At 43.6% G+C, this 17,400-nt stretch overlaps 1 protein-coding gene across 1 annotated transcript in view; it reads right to left on the bottom strand.

Annotated features, from left to right (window-relative positions):
* Positions 1–16,602, bottom strand: part of LOC126250132 (cytochrome P450 6k1-like) — a 162,100-nt gene extending 145,498 nt beyond the window's left edge. Inside the window, exon 1 of the mRNA XM_049951534.1 lies at positions 16,448–16,602. The gene's annotated coding sequence lies outside the window, so the exon portion shown is untranslated. The remainder of the gene's footprint in view (positions 1–16,447) is intronic.
* Positions 16,603–17,400: the final 798 nt, after the last annotated feature.

The raw sequence follows: 17,400 nt of genomic DNA, 5'->3' as shown, positions 1-17,400 counted from the left end.
TTCAACGTGACAGAAGAGGCAATGACCGGCTCACATGTTTCTCAGTCGTCACATGGGATCAAAAGCCCTCGCCTACATTCCAAGAGCCAATGACCGACGTTAAGAAGATTCTTCGAGGAGCTTCTCAACGTGACAGAAGAGGCAATGACCGTGAAGTCGTTCACCTCCAGTAAACTGAAGTGAATAAATACGCGAGACGCAGTGGGCCAGAGGGATGGAGATGAAGACGGGGACAGAGACGAAGGCGGAGACGGAGAGGAGAGACGAAGAAGACGAAGAAGTTTTCAGTCAGTTTCGGTGCTGAAGACCGTCATGCAAGAAGAGACTGCATCATGCACAGACGCACCAACTCCGCCGCTGTAATGGAATAGCAAGCAGCAGCCGCGGCGCCAGAAGACAGAAGTTAAAAGGTACTTGAAGTCTGATCTTTACGTACCCGGGTGACTCGTGAGGACGGGAAGGAGACGGCCTCACATCAGCAGTCACCTGTGAGCTGGGATGAAGATCTGACAGCCGAAGACTGGCAAGCGGGAGTCCGTGGTTCGAGTCCGGGACACTGGCCTTCCCCCGCCGCGCCGCTCCGCTGGTCGACGCACAACACACGCGGCCGCTTAGAGAAGAGAAACACTGGGACGCCACATCCAAGGTATCACCATCCGATGCACGACTTCGCTCGCAATAATTAAACGGGCCACCTCGCGCTGCGCGTCTCCAGTCAACTGGGCGAGACGGCGACACGAGATACACACCGCTACGCGTAATCAGACGCCGCCGCCGCCGCCGCCGCTGCCGCAGCAGAAGACTTCACAAACGACACAGCTGCCGCTCTCCGAACCAGAACATTCCGTAAGATACAGTTGTACAAATCTTCAATAAAAGTTATCTTATGTAAAAATGATGTTTCATTCAACCTCATACCCGAGCCAAGGAAGAACCCACCCTGCCCACATGTTGTTAAGAGAGAAAAGTTAATTTATTTAATATTTTCACCCTGACAGAATGCTTTAGAATGCTCATCCTGACAATTGACTTGCATCAAAAGAGAAAACCCAGTTACATTTAGTGACAGAAGTGTCACATTTAGTAACACAACTGTTACAATATTAAAAAAATTGATTACTGAAATTATCATGCGTTCAAGATTTCCAGTATATGAGTTACTACTCGTTTTATCTTATTTACTTCTCATTTAAATACCTTTATATCTGTCTCGAAATAATTAAACTTCATTACTATATCAATATTAAAGTTATCTTTCAACTTCGTTAGACCTTCGTTATTCATTTACTGGTTCATTAACAAAACAGTTCTTTAAGCACCATTCTAACATAGTTAGGTCTGCAAGTAATTATTATTAACACAAAATTTAATTTTTCATTTCGGGACACTCGGATTGCACAACATTTGGAAAGGACCCTGTCTAGGTTAGTTGTGAGGATAATTAAATGATAGGAAAGTTCTGGTAAAATTTAGGTTCTTATTGAACAGTTCACTCTATGGTCCATACGAATACAGTACTAAAAGTTTAAGCCTGCTTGTATCGATGCGGCGGTTGGCGAGCGGCGAGATGGCGAGGCACAGAGCACACATACAACCACAGCTATGGCTCTTGACGTATCGGCACTTTAATTCTTCTTAGCGTCGCAATACTTTTCCATTTAGTGCCCATGGAATTTTGCCATGCTGTGTGGGCGCTGGAACGGCATATCCGAGGCTCAGTGAAGCTACGTCTTCCAGGAGAGCCTCCTCGCTCCAGAAGGTGTTGCTCAAACCAGTGCCAAACTCCAACTACTACTGCTGAGCCCGTTGTGCCGTGCAGCGCCCGTGCGCATTTTCCCGCGCTCGCCTGCCGTCCACCTTTTACCGCTCCCTTACAGACAGGGTATTCACCCGAGGTTTTGCATTCTACATATCCTAACACATTGCCTACGTATGAACCAGACGCACAGTTACAATTTTAAACATCTTACAACAGTCTCAACATTTGTTACATTTCAATTCTATTACAATATTCACATTGAAACTTGTTTACAGTTTTCTTCACACAGTGGCATGAAACGAAAAAGAAATGAAATCAGAACATCAGAACATCAATTACACTAGTTTATCGAAAAATTAGAAGAAACAAAATTACTTATTTGTACAATAGTACAGCGTTGTTGTTGTTACAATCAGTCCCCTAGAACTTAGAACTACTTAAACCTAACTAACCTAAGGACATCTCACACATCCATGCCCGAGGCAGGATTCGAACCTGCGACCGTAGCGGTCGCGCGGTTCCAGACTGAAGCGCCTAGAACCGCTCGGTCACGGCGGCCGGCGACATTATGTCGATCGGGAAATTCCAGACCCGCTTCCTGTGTCTGCCTTTCTCAAGAGACCACTCCCTGGTTGTCTGTGTGAACCAACGTCCCGATACATGCAGACGAAGGTTTGCATCTTTCTTCAGAATACAGTATTCCTATTGGCTAACACTGGAGATAAATGGAGGATAAAGGGAGATCTGATACAATTTCAGTGGCAAAAATAGAGTGAAATAAGCCATTTGCACTACCCTTTCAAATTAATTAACAATTTACAGCAGTCAAATAGATCGCCTAAAACACTCAGCTCCACCTTACGGTGATCCTTGTTCGTAGTAAAACATATTTTCAACGTTTGGGTATCACACACAAACACCACGCAAATCAAGTAGTACGTGCTTGGATATGTGTTCTTTCCGGAAATGACGAAACATGTAATCTTAAAAAATGTGAAATGTGATTCCTATTGGATGCAAGGCAGATGGCGCTCGAACTGAGATGTAAATATATGAGGCGATTAAAAAGTTTCCGTTCGAAGGCCGCACTAACCCCTTGTCTACATGTTGGCTATGGTGGGGCCGGCCGCTGTGACCGAGCGGTTCTAGGCGCTTCAATCCGGAACCGCGCTGCTGCTAGGGTCGCAGGTTCGAATCCTGCCTCGGGCATGGATGTGTGTGATGTCCTTAGGTTAGTTAGGTTTAAATAGTTCTAAGTCCGGGGGACTGATGACCTCAGATGTTAACTCCCATAGAACTCAGAGCCATTTGAACCATTTGAACCTGCATGTTGGTACTTATATACCCGCCTCAGAGTCGCGATGGGTTGCATATACACTGTAGCAACCCCTTCAGTCAGATTACCCGTTACAGCTTATGCACGTACACGAGCTCTTGTGCAATCGACCAAGCGCGAGATCATGACCGTGAAAAAAACACAACTCAGCATATTTCTACATTAAGAGCTAGTTGCCAAGTTTACCACCTCACTGATTGCCAGTAATCTGACGCGACTTCATTACAGTTTTTAGTATGATTGCCTCACATATACACACATCATTATTTAAAGCGAGGCTCCAGGCAAATTTATTCGCCAAATAAATAATATAGGTCGTTTCAGGAAAGGCGGTAAGTTTCTCAGGAAACAGCATCATGAACTAATTCCATTTACAAAAGTAATACAGACCCCAGCCCGCATTTTAGCAGTATGGCGATTTACTCGCTTAATGCTTACGATTACATGTCCGACTACTTGTAAGCCAAGCTCGTCAACGACCGATATTTGAAGGATTAGTTCCGTGGTGCAAGAGCATAAAATTTTTGCCCTGTCTTGATCATTCCAACATAATTAAATTAGCGAACTCGTCATAGGTTGTTTCCTAGCCGCAGCATACCGAAACAGCTGTTCAGTCACATTTGTAATGAAATTCTTTTGGCTGGTCACTAAGGCACACTAAGGCTTAACGCGCAACTGAGCAAAACTTCGATGAAGCAGAAGTCGATAAAGCGAGTTCGTCTGACATATTTCAGTACGTATGGGAGTAGAACGTATAGAAATATGGCAAAAATTACGTCGACATGGCTTGTACGTTTTTTGTTATCAATGGGTGCAACACTTTCACTCAGGAGACGAAGCTCAACACTTGCAATTTTATCTGTGGGTAATGGCCAATCACAGACTAATTTCACGCATATTGTTCACAGATAAAGCTACTTCCACTGGCGACGCATATCGGTGAAGAGATATGCGTGCAATTATGGAGATACGCTGCATCATCGTTTCTCTGTAAACGTGTAGTAGTGTGTTGTTATCGGTTAACTAGTTTGCTATCTTATAGCACTAACGTGTGGAGACTTCAAGCAAAATGACTTGTCACTGCTCTGGAAGAGCAGAATTTGACTACAGGTTTGGACATTTTTGCTTTCGGTTTGACACAGTTCCTGCACTTCCGGCCTGTAACACATCATTTAAACCCAAAACTTCATGAGCGACGCAGCGCCCGCATCAATAACTTTTCTGCAAAATGTCTAGAGAGCCGGTGGTTGGGTTTATAAAAAATGCATTGTTATAAATTATCCGGCAAGAATAGATAGCTCTAATAAACTATTTGTGACATTTATACAGAACATTAAAAGAGCTGCAACACCGCACCAACCGAAAACAGGGAACACATTTATGTGAATATTTTACCTTGAAATTGTACGCACCTGGCGGGGAATTTTGCCTTTCTTCCCGAAACACAGAATTAGCGGTTGATCTGAGTTGGTGTAAGGAGAATACTTAAGACAAACGAGTTGCTGTAAATGCTTTCTGATGGTGGGAAACAATCTTGAACTTGTCTGGATGGCACACACAGTCAGAGTACGCTGTAACGACGTCAGATCTTTGGTTACCAAACACAGCTCTGATATTAGACCGGGGCTCTTTTTTTTTTTTTTTTTTTTTTTTGCTCGCCCGGAAACAGTGCCGTTTACTTGGGGGAGGGAGAGGGGTCGCTCCATTAAGACAAACTAAGACAAGGACATGAACGAGGTTGTTAGTTGCCATGTCTCGAACCATAGAGACCAGTTCACTGAGGTGGCAAAGGTCATGTGTTACCTCCTACTATCGCATCGGACCTCTTCTTGCTCGGCGTAGTGCAGCAACTCGGCGTGGAAGGTAGGAGACAAGGTACTGGCTGAAGTAAAGCTGTGAGGACGGGGCGCGAGTCGTGCTTGGGTAGCTCGTTGGAAGTCCCCTGCAGAAACACTGAGCCGGCCTCAGTGGCCGAGCGGTTCTAGGCGCTTCAGTCCGGAACCACGCGGCTGCTACGGTCGCAGCTTCGAATCCTGTCTCGGGCGTGGATGTGTGTGATGTCCTTAGGTTAGTTAGGTTTAAGTAGTTCTAAGTCTCTGGGACTGATGACCTCAGATGTTAAATTCCGTAGTGCTTAGAGCCATTTGAACCATAAAAAAAACAAAAAAACAAAAAATTGAGCCATGCTGTCTCTATAGTCGTCCGTGATTGCGGAAGTGTTCCCGGAGCAGGATTTTGTGCTGAACTGACCACGATGTTTGGTGATCGTCATGTCGGGCGATCTGGGTGGCCAAATCATACGCTCGGCTTGTGCAGAATGTTCTTCAAATCGATCGCGAACAACTGTTGTCCGGTAACATGGCGCATTGTCTTCCATAAAAATTGCATCCTTGTTTAGGAAAAAGAGGTCCATGAATGGCTGCAAATTGTCTCCAAGTAATCTAATATAACCTAACATTTCCATCCAATGTTCGGTTCAATTGGATCGAAGGACCCAGTTCATTCCGCGTAAACACGGATCACACCATTACGGAGCGATGACCAGCTTACACAGTGCGTTGTTCAGACCTTGGGTTTATGGCTTCGAGGGGGTCTGCGCCACATTCGAATCTTACCATCAGCTCTGACCAACTGCATTCGGGACTCAACTGATCAGGCCACGGTTTTCCAGTCGTCTAGGGTCCAACCGATATGGCAACAAGCCCAGGAGAGGCGGTGCATGCGATGTCGTGCTGTTACCAAAGCCACTCGTGTCGGTTGCGTGCTGCCGTAGCCCATTCAAGCCAAATTTCGCCGCATTGTCCTAACGGATAAGGTCGTCGTACGTCCTACACTGGTATTCTCGGCCCACTTTTGACACTGTGGATCTCGCAATATTGAATTCCCTAACGATTTCGGAAATTAAGTGCCCCCATGCGTCTAACCCCAACTACCATTCCGCCTTCAAAGTCTGCTGATTCTCGTCGTGCGCTCACAATCACGTCAGAAACCTTTTCTCACGAATGAGCAGAGTACAAATGACAACTCCGTCAATGCACTGCCATTTTATACCTTGTGTACGCTATACCACCACCATCTGTAATGTGCACATCGCTATCCGACGACTTTTGTCACCTCAGTGTGTGATTGCCTGTCTCATAGGCGACCACTCATCTACTTTCCGGCTAACGTACACAGACTGACCAAGATATGATAGCCTCTGCCCACCACGAACTTGAACGCAGCCTGGTTGCGTTGTGGGCTACTGATCCGCTAAGGAAAGTATCCCGTCAGTCCAAAAACGTTTTGAGACTGTATTAACAAAAAAGAGAGAAAAAAAGATGTGTAACTGTGTTATAGGCCATTTTATTTATTTTAATTCTGATGAAGGCACTCTTCCAAGTGTTGAAACCTGGTCAATAAGACTAAAAAATTTCGTGACCGAGGGCTCATTTGTTTCAATTTTAATTTAGAAACGGCCATTGAACCAAGGAGCCATGTTTAAAACTTTGCGAAAAAAGAGATAGAAGGTAAGATGTTGGTTTCAGTGCACCAGGTGTTCTACATAGCTACCCCCCACTGGAGTACAACGTTCATAACCATGCGAAACTGTCAGGAATGTCCCTGTTTGTAATGTTGTTCATCTTGCGCGTCACATTCGTTAAATGTTGGTTGCGTCGTCTAAGCGTTTACCCATTATGTGAATTTCTGCAGTCATCCGTTATGATTTTTTCCCAAAAAAAAAAAAAAAAAAAAAAAAAGAACTGTTCACGTTTTACATTTCAGTCAAGTAGCGACAGGTATCCTCGCGTTGTTTGTTGTTTTCGTTCGGGAGTCGAGATATGCGGTACAAACTTTGCACACACTTTTCTCTTCTTCGAAGCATTCTGTAGAAGGTATCGAAAACTTGCTTTAGAGATGTCGCTTCATTGCGATTTGTGACACAACAACGTTCACACACTGCTACTCCAAGGCCACAAACAACGGGTCCGTAATTAAGGAGAATTGCGTGACAGGGGCCGCATAACTCAGGAAACGTAGCAAGGACATGTCGATAACATGCGACGTAGAATTGCTGTTGTTTCGAGTTCCAAAGACGGACCAACACATTCAGCAGGTCGTCATTATGTTTCGGCTCATCACTGTATGAGTAATCTAGTTACAAGTATGGCCAACTCCATACTTTTTAAGAGCTGGAAGTTTATGCCTGCCTTGTAAAGATTATAGACGGTCAAAATCTGAGCTTGTAGTCCGATTTCAAGTAGTTGGCATTTGACCGCTAGCGACCTGCTCTCGTCAGTAGTACACCAATGGCAGGGAGCCAAGGGTGGCTATACGATAGTTTGTGGGGGAGGGGCGGGGAGGCAAGACCTGTGGGAGTATTTTTAATACTCTGGAAGAAAAATGGCGACTTGTAAGTAGCCCCAAAAAAGTTCCAGTTACGGCCCCGTTAAAAACCTGCATAATACCGACTTTTAAATCATTTTCTTGAAATAAAAACACAACTAAACTACATTTTTTTGCCAATAAAACTACCTGGTAACAGAGACCTTTAATCGCTACAGCCATGTAGTTTCGTTTGATTAAAGCATCTGTACCTTGGTTTCAGGTGAAATTCATCGTTTCGTTTGATTCTGAGGTGCTATTCCAAAACTGTTGGAGAGCCTCTGCAATGATCTTCGAATTTAGGGGGAATACCAACGGGCTGAGACATGAATAGGAATTTCGACTGAGGAGGGAGCCTGCAGTGACAGTCTGAGCGGTTGTGAAAACCATTGCCGGCCGGAGTGGCCGTGCGGTTCTAGGCGCTACAGTCTGGAACCGAGCGACCGCTACGGTCGCAGGTTCGAATCCTGCCTCGGGCATGGATGTGTGTGATGTCCTTAGGTTAGTTAGGTTTAAGTATTTCTAAGTTCTAGGCGACTGATGACCTCAGAAGTTGAGTCCCATAGTGCTCAGAGCCATTTGAAAACCATTGTGCCAGTCTGGCCAGCCTGGCCAGTCCCGACCCGTAGTACAAATTTTCATTCATCGCTTCAGTCTGCATAGATATGTCATATATTTTTACCTTTTCCAAAGAGATAGCGGGGGGTGGGAGGGGAGGGGTATGGGGGGACGTCCCTCGTTGTCCTCGTGTATGAGCTCTCTTATTGGGAGCCTCACATAGTCGCCTCCCACAATGTTGTCACTTCTGCTGTGCAGAACATCGTGCCTGCTAGCTCTCAGGTAGGAAAGTTTTTCGGACGCAGCAGTTTCCGCTATATCTAGAAAATATGTAACTCCGACCCAAATGAAAATTAAGAAAAAAATTGTGACTTAGTTAATGTACAATAAGTGAGGTTTTTAACTTTTCCGTCATTTTTTAAGAGATAGAGGCTTTAAAGCGAATTTTTATCGCCGCGGAGAACGAAGCGCTGTGACGGTTGCCTGCAGAACAGAACTTCTCGTGAAAAAAGTGGCAAATTTAGACCTTAAACGTCGGTTGCCAAACAGTTTAACTCAGCCTATATGTAGAAAAAGTATAAAGATGGACAGAAATATGTTAACTTAGCGTTAGAATCTCGGTCTAAGGTACAAAAACGTTCAATATCAATTTTTTTATAATCTGAATTTAGTACGATTGTACGCTTAATAACAACTTCTTAAAAAAACGCGCATGTACCATTTTGTTTTTTTGAGTCTGTTACTTAGAAGAATGGCCAAATCTATACTTGCATCTCAGTTTTCTTTAACACTGGAAAAACCGACGTTAGAATTCCTACATCAATTCTATTTCTAGGTCCACTTCACTACAAAATACAGGTGCTGTATAAAAATATGGGAACATGACAAGAAATGGATGCTTGGATATAATTGCAGATGCTAGCTAAACGTGTAGGTTGTGTTGTTGTCCGTGACCACGAACGGAACCTGTGCAATGTCATCAATATGTTGCGAGAGTGAGTCGTGTTCAGAGCAGTGTTCTGGGAGTGCAGTATGTCGGAGCTCAGTGACTTCCGACGTGGGCAAATCGTTGGTGCTCGTATGGTGGATGCTTAAGTTGCTGTGTAGAGAGGCACCGCGTCGAAGATTTACATGGGAAAGTGGAAAAGAATCGTCGGCTAAGTCATTAAAGCGCCCGAAAGTGTGTGTTGAGTGATCGTGACGGTCGGTCATTGAAGAGCATTGTGACGAACAATAAGAGGACGACTAGTGCAAAAGTCACTGCAGAACTGAATGTCGCACTCGCGAACCCTATCAGCACCGGAACAACACGAAGAGCGCTCCAGGAGCAGGATACTGCAGGACGAGCTGGAATTTAAGAACCACCCGTCACTGACGGAAATGTCCATAACAGGAAAATGCGGTACCGAAGCCATAAAACGTGGACTGTGCAGCAATGGAAGGGAGTAATTTGGTCGGATGAGTCTTGTTTCACAGTGTTTCCAACTTCCAGCCGAGTCTACGTCCCAAGAGTTAAACATGACGAAGGTTTGGGGCAGCCGTATCGTCCTGTTCCATAGCCCCCACGGTTACCCTGCAAGGCCGCATTTCTGCCAAGGATTATGTGACCACTTTCACTGATCAGGTCCATCTCATGGTAAAATGTTTACTCCCCGATGGTGATACTGCGTTCCCAGAGGACGGGGCCCCTGTGGACACAGCTCGCATCACCTAAGATTGGTTTTGTGAGCACGAGGAATTGTCGCATCTCGCCTGATCATCACCAGATCTCAATATATAATGAACATTTTTCGTCTACTTTGGAGAGAAAGGTGAGTGGTCGCCGTCCACCTCCATCATTGTTATCTGAACTTGTCACTAATGAGCAGGAAGAACGCTATAAATTCCGTTTTAAAACCATACAGGACCTATTTTCATTCATTTATAACTGAAACCTGTTTTGAATGCCAACGGTTTTCCAACATCGTTTTATACTGTTAATGGGTTGTGTTTGTGGTATTTCGACTTTTGTCCACTCCCTGTATGTACTATAGGAAGACACGTACGATATTTTCTGCCTCTACTCTCTAATAATTTCCGAGAAACTAATTTCGTCATATTTGTAATTGGACTGATCGTACTAATCTCGCGAAAACAGTAGGGATCAGTAGGTACTATCAACGCGACATATGTTAGTTTTTCTTCCATGCTAATTACTAAAATTTCTAGTCAGAGTTCTACTCGTGCAAAGTTTTCAACGAAGCAGTCAGTATCGGTCCTTGTTTAACGTATGAACGACGTAAAACCGTTTAGTGTGGCAACTTAACTAGCAAACGCCTACTTGCTTGCTATTTTTTATTGATCAGTCAACTGTGATATCTACTGCGTTACTGTTTGCCATATTTCATATCGCGACGTTGTATCAAGTCCATCACCCTTAGAATAAGCTGGTTTCCGCGCAGAAAGAAGCTTTACAGACCAGATAATGTCACTGACGACCCACATAGGAGCAGCCTTTCAAAATAATTTTAAAAAATCAACTGCATTTGTATATATTTCAGCATATTATGATACAAAGACGTTCAAATAATACCATGCAGAAAAACAGTCCAACTTATTAGTAGAATTCTTGCTGGCAGGTCATTCCTGGTCATACTGAGCAACGGAGTAAGCTTTCCGACTACACTAAATGATGAACTACCTCAGGGATCTATCCTCGCTCCACTACTGTTTAGTCTCCAGTATACCTGAAACTAGGTCTCGTAGGTTTGGATGAACCGATGGCTGGGTGATGGGAGTGGGACATCGGAATTTTGTTGAAACAGAAGGTATCTTAACATCTGATCTGCAGAAAATGGGAACATACCTCTAGAGATGTAAACTGAAAACGTCCGCAGCTCGTGGTCGTGCGGTAGCGTTCTCGCTTCCCACGCCCGGGTTCCCGGGTTCGATTCCCGGCGGGGTCAGGGATTTTCTCTGCCTCGTGATGACTGGATGTTGTGTGATTTCCTTAGGTTAGTTAGGTTTATGTAGTTCTAAGTTTTAGGGCACTGATGACCATAGATGTTAAGTCCCATAGTGCTCAGAGCCATTTGGAAACTGAAACCAAACCGCAACAAGACAGAGACGGCTTGCTTTCATTTGTGCAAAAGAGCGGCAAATACGCAGCTGTAGGTATATTTTGCTGACAGACTACTTCACCAGAGTCAGACCCAAAATGTCTAGGGGTTACATAGACGGGGCACTGTCCCCCAAAAATTATCTGAAAAGCTCTGCGCACTTCAGCACTTGGTGTAGTCTACTAATGCAGAATCTGGTGCTAATGTATAGCTTACAAGGGGAGGCCGCCAATTGTGAAATTCAGATTCGATTCATACTGCGCATAATAAAAGCTCATGGCCAGAGGTGTAATGTGGCAAAGCACCAAGATGCACTTCTCAGCCGTTGTCGAGAAAATCGACAGTTAAAAGAAACCGTTGCGGTGAAATACTCTCGACGATTAATAACGTTCTTCAGCGTCGTGGCGCAGCGGTAGGCGCTCGGCTTCGTAATTCGAAGGTTGCCGGATCGAGTCTCGCGCCATGCAATTTTTTTTATTATTAGTTTTTTGTAATATATATATATAAATTACAAAAAACTAATAATAAAAAAATTGCATGGCGCATATATATATATATATATATATATATATATATATATATATATATATATATATATATATATATATATATACTATTAATGAATTGCTTATGCATGTTGGTGAAGGCGGATCGCTCTCCAATTGTACCGCCTCCATTTTTCCGTTTGTTTAACAGGGTGTACCAAAGCTCTCACGTCCGCACTGATTTTCGACGATGTTATAAGTTGCGCTAGGGACCGCATCTACATTCTTTCGAAGTTAGCAGGCAACTACGCTGTTATGCGGCGGCTCGTTTCGGCCCATTCAACATCTGTCCTTCAAGTGTAACGAGCGAGTAACGGAGTTTATATTTCATACCTGCCACAGCAAATTTGTGTTCGTGGGGTTTCTATTCTAATTCGAACGTTTGACTTACGCTATACGTATTCGTTTCGGAATATCGTTTCTACATCTTCCGTTAACTATACGTGGTTAACATTATGAAGACAATTAATAACATTTGTGAACTACAACTTTCTTTGCGGAAAACATAATGATGTTCGAAGTCGCCAGTTTTTCCACTGATTATATGCATCATTGTTGCAACTGATTGCCGGGAATTATATATATATATATATATATATATATATATATATATATATATATATATGTGTGTGTGTGTGTGTGTGTGTGTGTGTGTGTGTATACACACATTTGAATTAAAAAAAAAAACAAATACTTAAAAAAAAAGTTGCATAGCGCGAGATTCCATCCGGCGACCTTCGGATTACGAACCCGAGCGCTTATCGCTGCGCCACGACACTGTTGAAAAATCATTAATCGTAGAGAGTATTTCACCGCAACGGTTTCTTTTAACTGTCGATTTTCTCGACAATGGCTGAGAAGTGCATCTTGGTGCTGTGCCACATTACACCTCTGGCCATGAGCTTTTATTATGCGCAGTATGAATCGAATCTGAATTTCACAATTGGCGGCCTCCCCTTGTTAGTAGTGCACGGGCACAAACGCTCGACGTTCACCTGAACAGCACAACGAGAATTATCAGTTGTACACTAAGATCAAACCCCAACGAATGGCTGTCCATACTGGGCCACACTGCGCTCCCAGGACTTCGACGAAAGCATCTCTTCTGCGTGAGTTTAAACGCATACAAGGCAACCCGCAACTCCATGTACATCAAGTCGCGGTAATCCTAGAAATAAACCGGCTTCGATCAAGAGAACCATGAGAGGCTTGCACTTCACATCGTCAGAACTTGCCCTACATCCGAAAAAAACCCTCTACCTTTGTTCAATCGCGCAAAATGTTGGCAAATATCAACAAAATACGCACCAATAACGGCAGAAGCATCGGCTCTCTTCATAGATGAGGTAAGGCTACATCTCGAAAAGGCGATTGTGGAGCAGCCAGGCAAACCGTTTTTCGCATTGTTACAGGATGTCCCAACAGGGCATATCGTGAAACTTTCGACTGTTTCCTGATGACAACGAACGACGCAATTGATTATATTGAAAACTAGCAAACCTGGCAATGCTTTGGAGTTGCTAAATTTGTGTGGGAATTGGATATTTCTCCCCTCTCTCTGCCCATCTCGTCCATCCCCCTCTCTTAGTTCCTCTCCTCCTCCCCCCCTCCCTCTCTCTGTACATGTCTTCCTTCCCCTTCCACTCTCTGTGCATCGACGCCTCATCCCGCTCTCTGTCCATCTCTTCAACCCCCCCTCCCTTTCTTTGTACATACCCTCCTTCCCCCTTCCACGTCCATCCTCTCTCCCCTGCTCTGTCAATCACCTCCTCTCCCCTCTCCGACCTTGAACCTTGTTTACCGTTATTGTGAACATAACCTCGATTGGAAATGGAATGCACTTAAAATGAATGGGAAAATCGACTGGGATCATTGGTATGGGATGCAAGGCATACCGTCAACTGCTGGATCTGTGAGGATAGTAGCTTCAATGACAGTGTTTCACGTAGTTTCAATCTGTGAATCGGTAGGGTCACAGAGCTTCGAACGATCAGATTGCGACGTAGTACGAGTATTATAACCATGAGCCGATAAGCCATAAATACACATGTACTCTTTTCTGTAATACCAACAGCAGGGATGAAAACAAAACAACATTATTGTGTATACAATTTTTGTTTGAAACTATATGTAAGTAGAAAGAATATACATGTGAGAAGTAATTTCTTTAATGGTTTAAGTGCCTACCCATCGTAGTTGAAACTGACTGAAAGAAAGAAAAGTAATCCGCACATTCTCACAGCAGACCACGGCATTTTCTTTCTCACAATCAGTTTCAACAGAAAACTCGTACATCAGCATTTGAAAAAATATGTAGTCTATGTCCATCGGAATGAATAACAGTGTATCGTGTAAAAATTTGAAGTAAATAGGTCAAGAACTTTTCGAGATTTTTGGTAACAATGTTTCCCTGTGTATATTACATATACATTTATAAGTTATATATAGTATACGTTTATTAGAGTATCGGGTAAAAATCTGAAGTAAATTAGTCAACTACTTTTGGACATTTTTGGTAACAACGTTGAACAACGACATGCCTTGACATAGTAGTACAGATTTAAATGTCTGTCTGTAAATTGCATGTGTTACTGTTTGTGTTACAATTGATACTATGCTTGAAAAACCATACGATAAATAAACCACTTCAACCACGTGCCTTACAGTTGTTTCACTGTTTATTTGTTGCAAGGATTCCACTCAAGTCGAGAAGCGTATGCTTCAGTGATCGTCAAACCTATTTTGCTAAAGAGCCATTATGGACATTGTAGGCGACACATCGGTCGCATAGGAAGGATGGGCGGGGTATAGGAGCGAGTAACGGGAGGGGGGTTAAGGTAGCCACTCAAAGAGAAACTAAATTTTCACAAAACATGGTTATTGATGGAAGCTTACCACTTCCTGATTTTGAATCTACATATTACAAGGAATCACACTAACTATTTTAAAGTGAAAAAGAAAATAATATATAGGGACTACATAAATTTTTCTGAAGGCTTGCATAGTGATCAGTTTTTCGTACCTAGCTGGGTACTGTGGCCAGTGACATCGCAACATGTTTGTTTTTCTTATTTCTGCGCAAATTTCTAGGCATCATCACGCCCCAGTATGTGAAGTAATACGGACTGGCTGCACCAGACCGTTTTCAATTGGACTTGGACAAAGTACATCAGAACGGAGACGGTTTAAAATAATATACCTGTCTTAATTCAGGGCTGTCATAAATGGATAGAATGGCGGATGAGATATTAAAGGGTTTGTTTCTTGGGGTGTAGGCCAAAAGATGTTGTTTAACCACTGGTGTTGTAGTAAATTATTACTCCCCATTCCGATGAGGTAACAAGAATAATATAAATGACTTATGTTAAATCAACCACCTTAATAAACAAAAACGATTTTACTCGAAAATAACGGAGCAACCCTCTTCTGTCAGTATCACTGACAACAATGTTAGAACTAGTCTGACAGTTTCTCGACGCTCTTCGGGTCAAAAAATATGGAATGACCACTTCTCCCGTTCTGGCCACTTTACCACACCTTCCGCGCCGATCTCACTGTCAACTGGTAACCTGCATGAATTAGTATCTTATATAAATTAATAGCGGTAACTGCAATACGAGACACCATCACAAATCTGTACTGATTGTTTTGAATGCCATTTTTCTTTTACTCATTGCATTGTCTTATGAGGGGCGACAAAAAAGTTTCCTTTTGAGGGCTTTGCTGCAGCGTATACGCTCCCAGCGGGACTTCGATGCTGGTATACAAGCACCGACATGTAGACAAGGGTTTACTGTGACCTGAACTCGCATTCGGGAGGACGTCGCTTCAAATCCCCGTACGGCATCCAGATTAGGTTTTCTGTGATTTCTCTAAATCGGTCGAGGCAAATGCCGGGATAGTTCCTTCGAAAGGGCACTGCCGATTGCCTTTCCCATCCATGCCACAATCCGAGCTTGAGCTCCGACTTTAATGACTTCGATGTCAACAGGACGTTAAACCAAAATCTTACTTATATAAGAACGTAGGCTTCCGAAGCCGGGGTCATAGTGATTAAAATTCTTCTGGGTATTATGCCACGTCATTGCTGTAAACTAACAACAATAATAAATTAAACCCGGTTTTCGGCCGAATTGCAACGGCCTTCCTCAGGGCACGACCCAAATCTTACTTCCTTCTTCTTCTACGACAGCCATAATTTGATTTCTTATTAGTTGCTACAGACATGTACCACATTAGAAAATTACCGTCTCTATAATACGCAATCACGAATCCATGTTACTTCCGTCTGATATTTTACCGTAGCTGGTAATCGCTGCTAGTTGCGCACGCTCGTGAGTTTTCAACATTGGAAAACAATCAATAAGATAATCTCCCCCTCTCTTCTGTTTAACCCGCAGTGACCGCGGAACACACCACTTTGTTCCTGACGTAAGCGGCGAACTTTACTCAAGGCCGAATTCACCAACGTCAATTTAAACCATCACTTCCTAATACGTCATAAGTCTCTGTAAGTATTTTTGTTTGATACTGGCCCAGATAAATACTCTTAAGAAGCTTTCAATGTTAGTTGACGTTTTTAGATTCTGCTGTTGGTTGCAATAGCATATTATTACGCACGAACACTTGATTCGGGCCTCACGTGGTGCGCGGGCCGCAGTGTGACGACCACTGGCGTTTATTTATTAATGACCAACTCTGCATGACATGAAGTGTCAGAGTCAGATATCTGAAGTCGCGAACGCAAGTGTTGGCCGCAGGGGAGCCGCTACGGGCGCCGTCCTACCTGAAGCTCGGAGAGCAGGCGCTGTCGGCGTGGAGTGCAGAGGTGCGGTGCGTCGGGGCCGCCGTCGCGACGCGCTCTGAGCCGCCGGCTGCGCGCAGTTCCCTGCTGAATCACCGCGGCCGTGCGCGGCGCCTGCGATTCGCGAACCTCTGCCCAATCTGCAGCCGCCTGCGCAGCACACTGCCACTGGGTTCTGGAGCTAACTTCGCAATTCGCGTCTTTCAGGCCACTGGGCAGTTGACTCTTAGAGACACTTACATCCACTTGCGAAGGCTTGACATGCTCATCGACTCCACAACGCACCGAAACTGTCGGATGGCCGTACTGACCCACGACTGCTCAATCGAAGTCCACATCTGTTAGGTATTGGCCGCAGGGTCCAGAGCGCGCACATCTGACTCGCCGGCATCTCTTAAGGGGGTTAGGACGTCAAACGGGCCGACTTGGAGCAGGAGAGGCACAACAGGAAATTTTATTTTCTACTGTCTATACTTTTACAAATAAATTCATAAAACTTTGTCAGCATGACCAGGAAGGATTCAGGATTCACACTCATAGAGTTGGAAGTGCAAAAACATAACAAAATAAATTTTTTTAGATATGAAATTTCATCATTTTTTCACTTGCTGTTGGCTGCATTTGTTGCTATAGGTACATTTTTCTTCACAAGTGAGAGAGATTCTTTGATGAATTTTGCACATCATACAAACCATACTTATAGGTGTATGAAACTCTAGAATTTTCCAAATCTATTAAAAATTGTGGTAAACATTGAGATAATTAACTACAAAATTAGATTTTTTTCTAAACATAAAGTTTAAAAAGTAACAGCTCATTCATTTTTTCATAAATTAAATAGTTTCTAGAGTTTCAGACACCTGTAAGTATGGTTTGTATGCTGTGCAAAATTCATCGTACAGTCTCTCTTACTTATGAAGAAAAGTGTACCTATA

Source organism: Schistocerca nitens, chromosome 1 (assembly GCF_023898315.1).
Source record: "Schistocerca nitens isolate TAMUIC-IGC-003100 chromosome 1, iqSchNite1.1, whole genome shotgun sequence".
NCBI lineage: Eukaryota > Metazoa > Arthropoda > Insecta > Orthoptera > Acrididae > Schistocerca > Schistocerca nitens.
This window is presented reverse-complemented; position numbering and strand designations above follow the sequence as displayed.